Source organism: Engraulis encrasicolus, chromosome 2 (assembly GCF_034702125.1).
Source record: "Engraulis encrasicolus isolate BLACKSEA-1 chromosome 2, IST_EnEncr_1.0, whole genome shotgun sequence".
NCBI lineage: Eukaryota > Metazoa > Chordata > Actinopteri > Clupeiformes > Engraulidae > Engraulis > Engraulis encrasicolus.
In genome coordinates, this window is record NC_085858.1 from 20,024,018 (window position 1) to 20,039,097 (window position 15,080).

The window sequence follows — 15,080 nt, forward strand, 5'->3', positions numbered from 1 at the left end:
GGGGTTGTCTCCTGGGTTGTTAAACAAATTCCAAAGGATGTGCGGCACGCTCGAAATGAATTGGCAGGAATCCCAAGCCTTTAGTAAATCCTTTGCTTGTTAAAGAGCTGTGTGCAAGGCTTGGAAAGCTTGTAATGCTACCCTCACACCCCACCCTCCCCCTTACTTCTCCCTTTCCTCCCATATCCAGGGCCGCTGACAGCCCTCACCGGGCCCGGGACAAAATTGTCTGAAAGAGCCCCCAAATCAATACATACAATGTGTAATGTGGCAACCGATTCTGACCCCCCACCCCCCTTGATGGTTTCCCTGCAGCCCCCCCCCCCCCATCTCTTGCTTTGCTTCCTCAGCATCCCAGCGATCCCACGACGTCGTTTTAACTCCGTTCCTAATGACATTGCTACAGGCCACAGCAGCTTCCCTCTCTTGCCCAAGCTTTAAATGCTAATGATCACTTCAGTCAAAGCGTGCCTGTAGCCTGCTGTAGTTAGAAACTGTGAGTCTACGGCTAGGTGAATCATTGAAAAGTATTTAGACTTGTTTTTTTTTTTTGTTCGGGCTAATCATCAAAACTGCTGGCTGGCTTTTAACCAGAAGAGACCAATTGTGCAAGTCGCTATAGAACAGGGGTGTCAACCATTAGGCCCGGAGGTCAGATGCGGGCCGCCATATGGATTAATCCATCCGGCCCCAGACTCGTGGAAAAAAATAAGCGCGTAAAAAAATGAAGTACCAATATCTAGATTTAGATTTCAGGTTTTCAATTCTTAATAGAAAAGTTGCCTTTTTTGCCCATCATCTATAAGCGATACTCCTGATATACCCATGGTCACCCACCATGAGATGACTGACTAGCAATCCGCTTCCATTTTGAAGCACAAATGTGTGTGAATTTTGCTATTTCTTTACTGGTGTGGTCCGACCCACTTGAGATCAAATTGGTATGTGGCCCCTGAAACGAAACGAAACGAGTTTGACATCCCTGGTTTATAGGTTGTCCAGACAGGCTCTTGTGCCACCATGTAGACAGGTAGTTAACATATTTTATCTTTTGAGTACGGTTCACTCTATTTTGGCAGTATACTTGAACAGTAGCCTATTTGAATTGTTCTCAGACTGGGCACTACTGTCTGTTAGATCGGCTCCCTGTCCACCATTATTGCGTCCATGCTTCTGCAGATGCAAAAAGTAATAAGCCCTGACTCGGAACTGGGTAAAAGTTAAGTCCTCCAGCAGCTGAACAGCTGAGGGCCTCATTCATCTTTTCCCTTCTCTTTTTGAAGGCTCATGTTCTGAAGATCACCTCCTCTCGTTTTGCGTTTCCGCTTGTCTGACTTCATGTTGTGGCTGGTCTCATTATCTCCCAGATCTACCACAGAGGAGAATGGTACAGTGGTCAGACATTTCCTCATCTTCTCCTTCTTCTGGCAAACTTTTATTTCAAATAGTTTGGTGCTTTTGGTGTGCACTGGATGGAACAACGTGCTTCCTCTGTCTTGCACTCTCCTTTCTTCCTCACCCACACCACTCCACACCACTCCACACCACACCACACCACTCCGCCTCTCCTGACCCCTCTCCTGTCTTCAATGTCTGAGAAACTTCTAGAAGGGGAGCCTGCGCCCCTTCGCGTCGACATGAGCTTCCCCTTCAAACTGAGCTACCAAGCCATTACAACACACTACAGCAGCAACCCTAGAGATGAGGGCTCGGGTTTGGGCTATGTCAAAAAATCTCTTGTAGCTCTTTTCGACGAAGCAGCCCAACTGGACGGACGGAACACTGGCACTCACACGAAGGAGCAACAACCCGCCGAGATAATTATGGGTGTGAGCCAAGGCAGGCTGAGCAGTGGAGCGGCAGGGAAGGTGAAGGGTGTGATTCACACAGGAGGTTTAAGTGACCCAAGAAACCCATGAAGGTGTCATGACTTAAAAGGAGCACTACCCCAAATCAGGGAGGACCAGTGACCAGCACTATTAAGATCCTCTATGAGAGTGGTGGTGGGGAACCTACAGTACGTATCAGAGACGGAACAATTGAACAAGGGGCCCCAGGGCAAAACACTGATAGGGCCCCCCATACAGCCTGCCAAAGTCATAATAGGGCCCCCACCACCACTACGGAAGGCCCCTGAGCCCAGGGGCAAATGCCTTACTCGCCCCTCCTATAGCTCTGCCTCTGGTACATACAGTATGTCTTGAGGGCCGTGAGCTTTCACTTTGCAAATCATACTGTGCACTTGTTGCTTTCAATGGCTTGGGTAAACGTTTGCTTTAGGCATACACAGGTATATGTTTGTATTTAGCATTCTATGACCTTAAACATTTGTGTGAATTGAGATATATTATATGATCTCTCACCTATCTACAGTTGTTTTGCTGACTTAGTCCTGCCGTGGAGTTCTTATGACTTAAAGCTTTTAAAAGCCATTTGTCCTCTCTGTGTCTCCTGTTATCTCTGTATTTCCTTGGCCCATCAGGCTATTTGCTACGATGAAATCCCAGCAGTCAGCACCCAGTGTCCTCTGCCAACCCCACCACACATCATATCATTGGCTATAAGACTTCCATCAGTGAAATCCAGACCCTAGTTTGAGGTCGCGGATAACAGACAGACACCCTGGGAGTTTAACTGACTATGCTTTTTAAAAGCATTTGTGCCTTCCATATGAGTTATCGTTGGGTTTCATCATGTGTTTTTGTCCATCATCGTCTTTCAGTGCTTGATTTTTCCACCGTAATTCATGAAAATAGTGCAGAATGCAGAGCAGTTCACATATATCACAATCTCTTTCTCTCTCACTCTCTTTCTCCATGTGTGTGTGTGCGTGCGTGCGTGCATGCGTGCGTGCGTGCGTGCGTACGCGCGTCCATGTGCGTGTGCATTAGTATGTGAACGTGTTGTATGTGTACGGTGCATGTGTATGTGTCTTGTCCCATCATTATTTGTCTGTACATATTTGCCTGGCTGAGAGACATTTCCAATCCCAAGCGGACAAACGGCTAAATAAATGAGGTCTCCTGTCCACGCTGAACCTGAGCACCCCTGGTGGAAGGGTGTAAACTCATCACCAGTGGCCTCACTCTGACGCCTCTGTCTCTGATCAATCCAGCGCCCCTCTGCCCCCTTCCTCCCTTCCACCTCCCTCTCATCTCCTCCAACACCCTCCTCCCTCCATCTCTCCTCTCTTCTGCTCCCCGAGGAGGCCCAATTACTGCAGAGGAAAGAGACAGCCTCCGCTTCTCCTCCGCTTCTCCTCCTCCTCTCTCCTTTCTCTCCTTCTCTCCTATCTCTCTCTCTCTCTTCCTCCCCACTCATCCTCCCCTTCTGACAAACTTGTGACTTGGCTCAATTGGCTCCACCATTTTGTTTTTCCTTCTTCCCCCTTCACAGTCTCTGCACATGTCATCACCTGTTAGCTCAGAGCAAGTCCTGCGCCATCGCAGATAACAAGACAATTACATTCCATAATTTTCACTTGTCCTTATTTGTTTTTTGTTTACTTGTTTGATTGTTGATTTATTTTGTTCATTTGTTTGTTTGTTTGTTTGTTTGTTTGTTTGTTTGTTTGCTGCTCTGACCCTGTCTCTTTTGTGTTTGTGGCCGATCAATTTTACCTCTTTCTCTTCATTAGGCAGGTAAGCAGCTGATGGACCACCCTCCACCCCACTCCCCGTGGAGAGGCACCCTGTGGCCTGGTCAACGAGGATACTCGAGATTTCTCTTTTTTCCCTTTTCTCTCCTCTCTTCTCCTTTCCCCTCCTCTCCCTGACATGAGAGACACATCCCCAGCAGCCTCCAGCCACCACCGGGACATCTGTTTCCCTCAGCGTCCATTTTGACAGAGATTCGATACAACTCTGTGTGTGTGTGTGTGTGTGCGTGTGTGCGTGCATGCGTGCGTGCGTGCGTGCGTGCGTGAGTGAGTGCGAGCGCGAGCGTGCGTGAGTGCGAGCGTGAGTGAGAGCGTGAGAGAGAGAGAGAGAGAGAGAGAGATACCTGTGAGCGTGTGTGTGCACACGCACGCACGTACGCGCGCGTATGCGTGTTAGTGCATGTGTCTGTGTGTGTAGCCTATATGTCTGGCTATAGCAGTAAGTGGGGATGAGAGCAGGGCATCAATGCGAGCCTTAAAGCAAGATAAGCAGAGATGGTCTGGACTGGCTCCCAGGCAGAGGCCTGTGGAGAGGGTGATAGACAGACACATGTTATCTTCCACCTCACCAGCCTGCTTGAAGGATTGATTTCTGCATTATCCCTGAGGGCTCCTGGGATGGATAGAAGGTGCTTCCTTCCCCTAATGGCTACAACACTGACCGCGCTGACAGGCAGCTGGTGAAGGATGCTTTGATGTAGGCCGAGAAGTGAACGTTGTAGCCCCTTTTCAGATCTTTGATTGGTGATGGATTTTGCTACTGGATTTCATGGAATTGATGGCCTTCTCAGTCGGTTGCTTGTCCCTATAAGACTATGGAAACTGTTTTGCTGAACAGGGTCACTGTCAGTCGGAACTGGAATCCTACTGCCATCTAAGATTTACAACACAGAAAACAATTTACTAGGGAGTGTTGCGTCTTGTAACTATTTAACAAAAAATCGGTCGATTATAGGAAGAATGCTTGTGGGACAATGCCTATTTATTTTTAGAGAATGTCATCCTTTCATAGATTTTGCTAGTGTCTCCGTTTTTGGATTATCATTGTTAATACCCTTACTCAGCTTTCCATCCAAAAATGAATTTAGTGTCCCCCCCCATGAGAGCTCAGCACAGTCCCAAACAAAGGTGGGAATGAGATTGCCAATAGACAGTGATCCCTGATAACCACCATCTTCCCACAATGAAGCAGGAAAAAATAAATGTATTCAAAGAATGCAACCGTTGCAGTAGTCTTGGGAGGCCAAAAGTGATGTGGACCTCCAGATAGGCATGAGCAGTCATTAAAAAGAAAGAGATCCGACCGCTCCACAAGGCTAACGCCACCCGGGTGGAAGAATAGAAAAGTGTCCTCATCTACCGCGCAGCACGTCTCTCTGAGCTGATACAAAGAAATGACTGGGAGTCAGATGTTATTCAGTAGAAATGAATGGAGAAAAGGGCTGGCAGAGAGAGAGAGAGAGAGAGAGAGAGAGAGAGAGAGAGAGAGAGAGAGAGAGAGAGAGAGAGAGACAGAGACAGAGAGAGAGATATATATATATGGAGAGAGAGACAGAGAGAGAGAGAGAGAGAGAAGATGAGCTGGACGAAGGCTCATTGTACACCGACTGCGATAGCCGATACCATCTGTGCTGCATGGGAGAGAGTCCTTTGACTGTCGATTTAACGCACTTGCTATGACAATGGGCACCAGCTACAGCAGCCGCATAACAAGATGAACCATTGTCATGGACCGGAAAGGGAGAATTTTAAAAAATCCAAAGTAACCGAAATGAGTGTATTTTAGCAATATGACGATTCTTTGAGATATTAATGCAAATGAGCCTTTTCACTTAGAAATCAATTGGGCAAGTGAAAAAGTAGCCTGGTTAAAGTTGGCTGATGAAGCTTATATAGGGGCACCCCTTCAGCACTTCCATGTCTTCCTTTTGAGAAAGAATAGTCTGTAGGGAAGATTTAAAATTGTAATCTCTAAGCCGACAACCAGTGGCGTGCGCAGACATTTTTAGGTGCAGGTGCTGAAGGGGGGAGTTGGGGGCATGTGGAACTTCTGGCTGCTTCGCTTGGCTATATAGGCTATACATTATATCGGGGAATTGTTGTCACATGCTTTTAAATGTGAAGCATTTCTAGATTATTATGTCAACATGGACCACAGTGCATTGTGACAGAAAAATATTTTGTTTTTGTTTTTTTAAAAGAACGTTCCAAAAGGGCATTTTTTTGTCTAGTTGGGCAAAGGGGCAGGTGCTTCAGCACCACCTTGGCCATACCTGTGCACACCTATGCTGACAGCAGATGCCCACACAGTCAGTATCAGGCTATTTATCCGAAAGACTTATGTTCTCTGCAAGAGTGATGTGTTTGTTCATAGTTATTACTCACTGATTGACTTGGGGCTAAAATGAGATCATTTATAGTTCTGAAACGTCTTCCTATACTAATATCCGACAAAAACATTAATACACAAATTGACTTTTTTTAAATTCAGTCTCCTTTGAGATGGGCTAGTTTGTATTAGAGGTGTGCGAACCTGACCAAATGCTGTCACATAATTGAACAATAATTAGTATGGCCATAAACATTTCTGATGGAAAAGTACCACTTAATCCCTTATGGGGTGATGAATCTTGGACAGACCAAAACAGACGTGATTTATTCGTAGCTACAGTGGTGGGCTAACAGTTAGGAGAGGGACGAAAGGCATATAAATCAAGCCACTGCCAGGGTAGGCAGGAAGCTATTAAATACCCTGCAAATGAGGGAAAAGTCCTAATCCTTACCTTAATGACTGGCTTGCGGAACAATAGGCAAGCCAGACGGTTAATTAGTGGTTATTATGCGTTATACTGAAGATTAGAGAAAGTGTTTTGAAAAGGGAGGGGACATTTTTTTTTATTTATCTCTACCTGGCTGGCCCTGCCAATGCGTTGCCTTCTGCTGTTGTAAATCTCTGTCGTTTAGAATGTTCCGGAACAAGCTGTTCAGTTGCACGGTTAGTAGTACACAATCCAAAAGTAAAACTTTCAGTGTTATTGCAGATAAACTGTTTTTTCAAGTTTTGGCACTCGTGCGTAGAAAACAGAATATCAATGAAGTGTTTTCTCAAGGAAAAATATTGGGAAATAAATAAATATAATGGTAGCATATTTACATTGAGGTTACAAATCAGCATATTCATACAAGGTGCAACAAGCTGTTCAATATAGGCTAGTTATAGACAACACAAACCTGTCATTAAACCTTTGTTTGTTTGCCCTTTGCAGTAGACACAAAGCCTACATATAGACTTACTGCCATTCAGTCCCTATACCAATGCAGTTTGCCATGCGGTTGATTATATCTTGTGTGTCCACGAGTGCCGGCATTGAGATCATGATTGCATCTAATCGCTCTATTTACATACATTTCAGCTGTCAAATAGACCAGACAGCTATGAATACTGCCAGCCGCTAGCGGGGGCCTTTCTTTTTGTCTAGCCCAGGGGCCCATGGACTCATGATCCTTCCCTGGATATGTGTTGTATGCAGCTCAATAGCTGGAGGCTGAGCTGCTCTGCCCAACAAAGGCAAGGTGCAGTACATACTTTGTTCAACAAAGACGCTTTTGCACACCTCTGTAGTTGGGCAGGTGCGTAGGATGTTATCCCAGCGGGGTTGTCAGTCAAGTGCAAAGAAATCCCGCACACTGTCCATTCCACCAACAAACTTAAATACCTGAAGAAGGTCGGATGACCGAAACGTTGTATTAAAGTTTGTTGGTGGAATGGACAGTGTGCGGGATTAAATACCTGAAGAAGGTCGGATGACCGAAACGTTGTATTAAAGTTTGTTGGTGGAATGGACAGTGTGCGGGATTTCTTTGCACTTGCAGTACATACTTTGTCAAAATTACATTGAATTGTTCATAACACCTCCTTTGTCTTGTGAGTGACCAAAGCCTTATGGTCCAAATGTGTCCCATTTGAGAGATAATGCTATGTCAAACTTGCAGTAGCTACAATATCCAACCAAATACCAAACCTTTGAAGGCATTTTTCTCCATTTCAATGTTGCCGTAGTTACTGCACTTTGCTTTTGTTGGGCAGTGCTGTGCTGTGCTGTTGCTGCAGGAGCTTGTACACCTCATGTAGCAACAACACCACAGGGACCTCAGCTTACTTGACTCCATTAATGTCTTGTGTGTTGCGACATGGCTTACGATTCCTCCATCACTTACTTATACACTTTGTGAGGTTTGTGAAGTGAGCTGGCGCCATCGAACATAATCTCTTTTTTTTCTCCCTTTTTTTTGGTGTTGAGTGTGTCGCGGCAATAGATTATGCTTATCTAATTCCTAGAGCACAATGGAGCGGCGTCATTTGCAAAAGCCCATCACTGGATGACAAGCTCAGCAGTAAACACGGGAGTTATGGCTGCTGTTGGGTCCCCAGATGATTTAGAGGCGCTTGATAAATTGGCGCTACCCGGCCCCTACGTTTCCCATAAAAACGTATTAAACATGACCTTGCTCGGTGGCAGGGAGCCGCTCTTTTCTCTTCCTCTCTCTGCTTATCCTTCACGCCTTCTTTACGACTTGAAAGTAGATTATGTTCATAAGGGGCCCCTGAGGGCACAATGAGAGAAATGTATCCCAGGCTTTTCAAGAATCTAGATTTTCTTTTTGCTCGTTTTCTTTTTCTATTGTTCTTGTTGGTTGGGTTTCAATTGTTTCATCTTTTTGTTTTTATTGTTCATATTTCTTTTTGCTTTCTTTTGTTTAATCTTTCAGTCATTCATTCATTACATTACATTACATTACATTGTATTTAGCAGATGCTTTATAACCAAAGCGACTTTCAAAAGAAGACATAGGCCTAATCATAGCCAGCATTACTAGCAGATACAAAGTGTACAGGGAATATACAGAACAACAAGTGCAGATGCAAAGAAGGGTTAGTTAGTTTTTTTTTAAGAGTACACACACACACACACACACACACACACACACACACACACACACACACACACACACACACACACACACACACACACACACACACACACACACACACACACACACACACACACACAATGTCAAGAGTCTGGCCTGGCCTTCATTCATTCATTCATTCTGTCTTTCTTTCTTTCTTTCTTTCTTTCTTTCTTTCTTTCTTTCTTTCTTTCTTTCTTTCTTTCTTTCTTTCTTTCTTTCTTTCTTTCTTTCTTTCTTTTCATGCATTGTCCCTTGGAAGTCAGAGCATTAAAAAGATTACGTCAATATTGATTGGCTTGATTTTCTGTGGTCCTCCATCATCACTGTGAAGGGCGAGGAGGAGGAGGTGCCTATACGTCTACAGTACAGTTGTCAGCGACTGACTGGGTTGTTGGCCAGACTAATTGTCTTTGAGCTTTGAGGAGCAGGGTGTTGAATGAAAAACATCCGTTATGACTTTGACCTGTGGCTGGCTGGTTGTTATTGTAATTGGCTTTGAGTGGTTCTGCAGCAAACTAATTGGCTGTTGCAACCTGTCATTGCAGTAATTCTCAAAACCCTGTGTGCATGCCTTGCGGAAATCCAAACTGCAAACTATTACTGTGTGAGTAGTTTAACACAGAGGATACTGTTGCAAACAAAAGAGACGTGAGAATGTTTTCAAAATCCTCAGTTCAGGGAATAAAATCCCTGCCACGGAATTGATCCAAACATTGTGATGAAAATTCTAAACAAGTATAAGCCTATAGATAAATCATTCCGTGAAGTCACAGAGAGAAAACATGGCAAGGTTTTACTATCTGAACCTGAGATTGAAACGTCTACCTGTGAGTCAGCTGGCAGTCAGTGTTCAGGTTCTTCCAATACTGTCTCCAGAGGCAGAAATGCCACATTTCTTCGAGCCAATTCCCTGAACCAGCAGCTTCATTTCAGCTAATCATCATTGCTTTAAAATGTTTTTAAAAGCCATTTCTTAGATGGGACGGTTGAAGAGATAACCGGAAGTGAGTGGGAGAGAGAAAGAGACAGGGTAGGGTTAGGAGATGACCCAGGCTGGACTCAAACTCAGGTTGTGTGCATATGGTAGGCCTACGGTGTGTTAGCACACTGCGCCACAGCACTCCCTGTAATCATCACACTGTTGAGAGCACAGGCAGAAGAAATACATGGCAGGACAGTAAACTCTCAGTTTGCAACTGAGTGCAGAACCAGAGCCTGGGCAGAACCAGCTGGGTACAGTATTACAGCTCCAGGGGGGAAGACCGGCTTCATGACTCATGATGGTGATTTCTGCACTGTCCTGCTGTTGTGTTGGCAGCAGGTGTAGAGTGGTTAAGAAACACTGTTTGTGGAGTCAAGGATTGCTCTAGGCCAGGTGTCACCAACGTGGTGCCCGCGGGCGCCAGGTAGCCCTCCAGGAGCTTCTGATGTGCCCTTCAAGGATGTTTGTAAACAGTGTCGACTACAAGATTTTAGTCATAGTTAATGTTTTTTCTTAATTTAAATATGCAATTATTTCTTTATAGCCTATAACGAATATTTCCTTATCTTATAAGCAAATTATCATTCAACCTAGAGTGATTTGGGAATTATGTCAAAACATCAGTAGAGGATTTTGAACAAAATAGCCCTCGGGTAGCTCTCAGTAGCCCTCGGGTAGCCCTTGGTAGCCCTCTGACCCAGAAAGGTTGGGGACCCCTGCTCTAGGCTACGGCTTCATTTCTTCTAGCCAGCAGACAATAGAAAATTCTAACCAGAATGCATCAAACTGGTAAAGTGCGCATGCCCACTGCCTAGCAAATCTTACTGCGTCGTCACGAACGAGCCTATTGCTGCAGCCTCTAATTAAGATCAAGTTTAGCATCTATATACGGTATACACTGAGATGTGATACCGTATGAGACCGTCTTATTTTGGGAAAAGAAAAAAAACTTGGGTCTGTTTAAAAGTTTCTTCTGGGAGGCTTATCTCCATTTGTTGAGAGACTTTTCAGACAAGACAAATGTCTGTCCGAATGGAACTCTCAAGGTTAAGGCGGAAGACCCAAAACTTTGCATTTTGTCCCATTGCCACTCAAATGCACCCAAGCAACTCTGCGACTATCAGATAGCTGTCAAGATAGATAGCTGCTGTTTAGGTCAATCCTCAGACTGAGGGGATAACAGGATGGATTTGTTGCTGTCTTATTCTATACCTGCAGGGGAAAAAATGCACTGATAGGGGTGATCACCCACCACAACATGCCCTCTTCCTCTCTCGTCGCCGCAACTATGCCTTAACATGTCCTTGACAACATCCTCTGGTACTTTCAGGGTTGCCAGATGATGCTGATGATTTCCAGCCCAAAAAATGCTCAAAACCCGCCTAGAAGCACAAAATCCCGCCCAATTCTATTGATTTCTATGGCAAAAATTGGGCGGGTTTTTCTGCTAAATGCCATTTTTACCCGCACACGGCCATCCTAAGCAGCCCAATTGGTCAGGTAACAGCCCAATCTGGCAACACTGGGTGCTTTCGGTTGCTGTCTGCAATGTTTGTGGAGATTTTGAAGGAGCATATTTCATGCCTTTAAAGGCATTGTGCAGTTTTGTGCATAATATTGTTATGATTAATGTGCATTCTGTCCCTCTCTAACTGTCCTGTCACTAATGAAAGCACACAAAAGACCCAAAAAATGTCTAAAAAAAAGATTAATGTGAGTTATGTTTTTTTTGCATATTTATGATAATGTAAAAGCCTTTGAGATTCAGTAGTCCAAAGCCCTTCTGCTCAGCCATGTGGAACACTAGGGCTCCGCTCCAGTGGCTGCAGACAGCAGCCAGGCTACTCCCTCCTAGTGACGCAACACCTCCAGCATTGCCTCTAGTCAGGCCAAGAGCAATGTAAATATTGTTTCTGATCTCTGGAAAAATCGGGGACTCAACCCACTTTGTCGGGAACCAATCGACCCGTAGCAAACCAAGGGAGACGGGGTTAACCAGGCCGTTTGGGGAACGGCGTTAGTTATATTTTTGATCGGACCAACATCTCGGTATACAAGATTTGAAAGTTGATGATAAAGCAGGCAAGCAGACAGAACTAGGGTCCATATCTATCTCCTGTGTTCCCTTGTGCTTGTAGCCTCGCAATGACGTCACAATACATCATTGACAATAGAAGTTCAAATTCAATATCTAGCAAAAGCACAATTGCATTCGTGGTGTTGAATGGGGAAAAGACCCCCAAAAGCTTTGTTATTTTTTGCCATGGAAGGGGGACTTAAAGGGACACTGTGCAAAAAAGGTACTGCAACTATGCTGCTTATTGAAATTGGGCTGCCTATTGGCAAATTTGATCTTTACATGAAAGTTTACTAAGTACTAAACAAATATTTTCTAGTATGGTCCAAGTACAGTCATTTTTGCAGCTAAAAATGGCTATTTTTGGAAATTCAAAATGGCGGACCATGGAGAAGATCCCCATTTTCATGTATGAAAAGTGCAATTTTTCCAGTCATAATTAAAACTTAGAATTTGATGCTGGTGGTAAGTATTCATGAAAAAGGTAACATTAGTGAATGGGCAGGATGCATTCTGGAAATAAACAACTAAAAATCTCACACAGTGTCCCTTTAAGCGAAGCAGGAGGCCACAAGCACAAGTTGAGGATGGGAGTTTGGATAATGCCCTGGACCCCTGCCGATGGTGCATGCTGGCTGCTCCTCACAGTAGCCGCCATTAGGAAATCGCTAAGTTGAAAAATTGCTCGCTGTGGCATGTTATTTTATCCTCCGATATTTTTCCGGCAAAATTGACCCCAAACAAGCAGCCAATTGTCTTAAATTTACTGAAGCAGAGACTCACACAGGGTCTCTCTCTCTCTCTCTCTCTCTCTCTCTCTCTCTCTCTCTCTCTCTCTCTCTCTCTCTCTCTCTCTCTCTCTCTCTCTCTCTCTCTCTCTCTCCCTCTCTCCCTCTCTCTCTGTGTATGCGCCTGTGTTCATGCATGCATATCTATCTGGTTGTGTATTTCCCTCTGTGTGTATCTGTGTGTGTGTTTAGTGGTGAGGGCTTTTTTTTGCTGAAAGTCTATTTTAAAGCAATTACAGGCTGTGCTGCTGACACTGAGAACCCATTTTCCCTCCTCATGAGGAACTCTGGGGGTTCCTTCCTCGCCTGGCCTCATTTGCACTGCTGGATATTGCTTGTTTTCTCCAGATAATGGGACACATGCACTTCTAATGGCCTAGCGTCTCAATGCATTGTGCCAGTGAGGCTGCTGCTGTTGCCTCCAACTCTGAAGCTGCTGCCCTGGCCCCTCCGTCCTCTCCTCTCCTCTCTCTCTCTCTCTCTCTCTCTCTCTCTCTCTCTCTCTCTCTCTCTCTGCCTTCCTTATTTGGCCACAGACTCTGGGCCAAGCTCATTGCTTATAGCGGGGCTCTATTTCAAGGGCATTTTCTGTTGTGCTTTCTTTGGGGTCTGTGTATGTTTTTGTTCATTTGTTCATTCGCTTATTTGTAATTGAGTGTGTGAGGCAGTCAGAAAGTGACTGCGTTAGTGTGTGTTTGTGTGTATGCGTTTCTTTGTTTTGACCCTTTGTCGCTTAATCACAGGAAATCGATTGGTGGAATTACTTTTAGTTGTCTTTAGAGTGGTGATAATAGTCTTCTGATTAATGTTTGCTCAATCATTCTCTCATTTGTTTACAACGCGAGAGACCAAGGTGGGACTATACACGTACAAATGGACTGTGGTTATTCCTCATTATTTAATATTTAGCCTATTCTATTTGTTGTATTCCTATGTTCATATAAGAAGACAGCTACTGTGACTGGTTTTGGTTAGCAGCTGTATGTAAAGAAGTTTGAAATGTATAGTGCTGCATTTCCAAAACAAACAAACAAAAAAGTCAAATAACTGTTTTCCTTTTCACTCCCAAGGTTTTTTTTTGGTTGTCGACAAAGATACCATCAGCTAGAGCCAGTTAATTTACAATGCCATTTGTTTAGACTGAAGGCAGTTAATCTTCTCCACAGCAGTTGGGACAAAAGGACAAGGCACGTAAAAAAAGAATTCTCCGTAGCCTCTCTTTTACTTGTTTTTTTCCTCCTTTTTTCATTTAGACCTGTAATTGGTTAAAATGGAATGCTCTTCACATGAGGAGTGGAGTGTCGAGTAGACTGATCAATGGGGATCCTTCATCCCTAACTAAAAAGACTCCATCGGAATTCTATATCTCTAGTTTGTTTGGGTGTAGAAAAGTAGGCTACATAGCTTGGCACTGCTTCTGCATAATACTTTCATAATCAGTATTGTCTTTGTAGTGTCCCTCATCAAAGTTTTTAGAGTGGATATCTATACAGTATATCAACCGTCTCTGGAATAAATATAGGCCTATTTGCCTTTAGTTTTTTTAGACAGGACAGTAGATAGACAGGAAACGAGTGGGGAGAGAGATGGGGAAGGATCAGCAAATGACCTGGGCCAGACTCGAGCCACGGCTGGGTCGTATATTATATTTTGATGTTTTAAAAAAAAGTTAAAAAAACAAAAATAAGATAATACTCAATAGGGATGGATTGCATGTGTGAGAGAGAAAGAAGCTGACAGAGAGATGCAAATTTTATGAGAAGTAAAATGAGTCCAGTCGCCTCTTAATGAAGTGAGTACTCATGGCATAAGGCTTTGATTGTAGGAAGATGAGATTGGTTTTCTTTTTCACTGTCAAACCATATCTTCAGAGAAAGAGAGATAGATGGAGAAAGAGAGAGAGAGCATTTAAAAAACCTCTGTTGTTGTATATTAAAGAAACGACTCAGTGCAAAATCAAAAAGCGCACACATCTCAAATCCAATTATTCTGTTTCATCAAGTAGAATAAACCCGATAAAATATTGGTGTTTTGCTGAAAGTTTTTAAAAATATTGTTATGAATGTATTAGGATCATCACGTGTACAAAAACCCATGATAACTCAAGTCATCATAACTTGTGGACCTCATATTCTCACAATAAACATGTTTCCTAGGACTAAAAAAACCCAAGACAATCAGAAGTTTCATGATGGGGTGGTGTGACTGAGTATGACAGAGTGATTCTGTGACTCTGTAAGTATCCATGTACACACTGTAGGCTATCTAATTGCCCTACCCCTAACCCTAACCTCAAAGGTTAATGCAGTGTAAGCACAGATTGTCATGTGCCGTCGGCACATTTAGCATTCTCTTTTAACACACAACAGTCCTTTACAAATGTATTGTTGCCGATACTGTTTCACATCATGATGAAGCTGTTATTATTAATACCAAGGTTACAGCAGGATCAGAGAAGTAAGAAGATTAAGATAGATTAAGCTCTATCTATCTATCTATCTATCTATCTATCTATCTATCTATCTATCTATCTATCTATCTATCTATCTATCTATCTATCTATCTATCTATCTATCTATCTATCTATCTATCTATCTATCT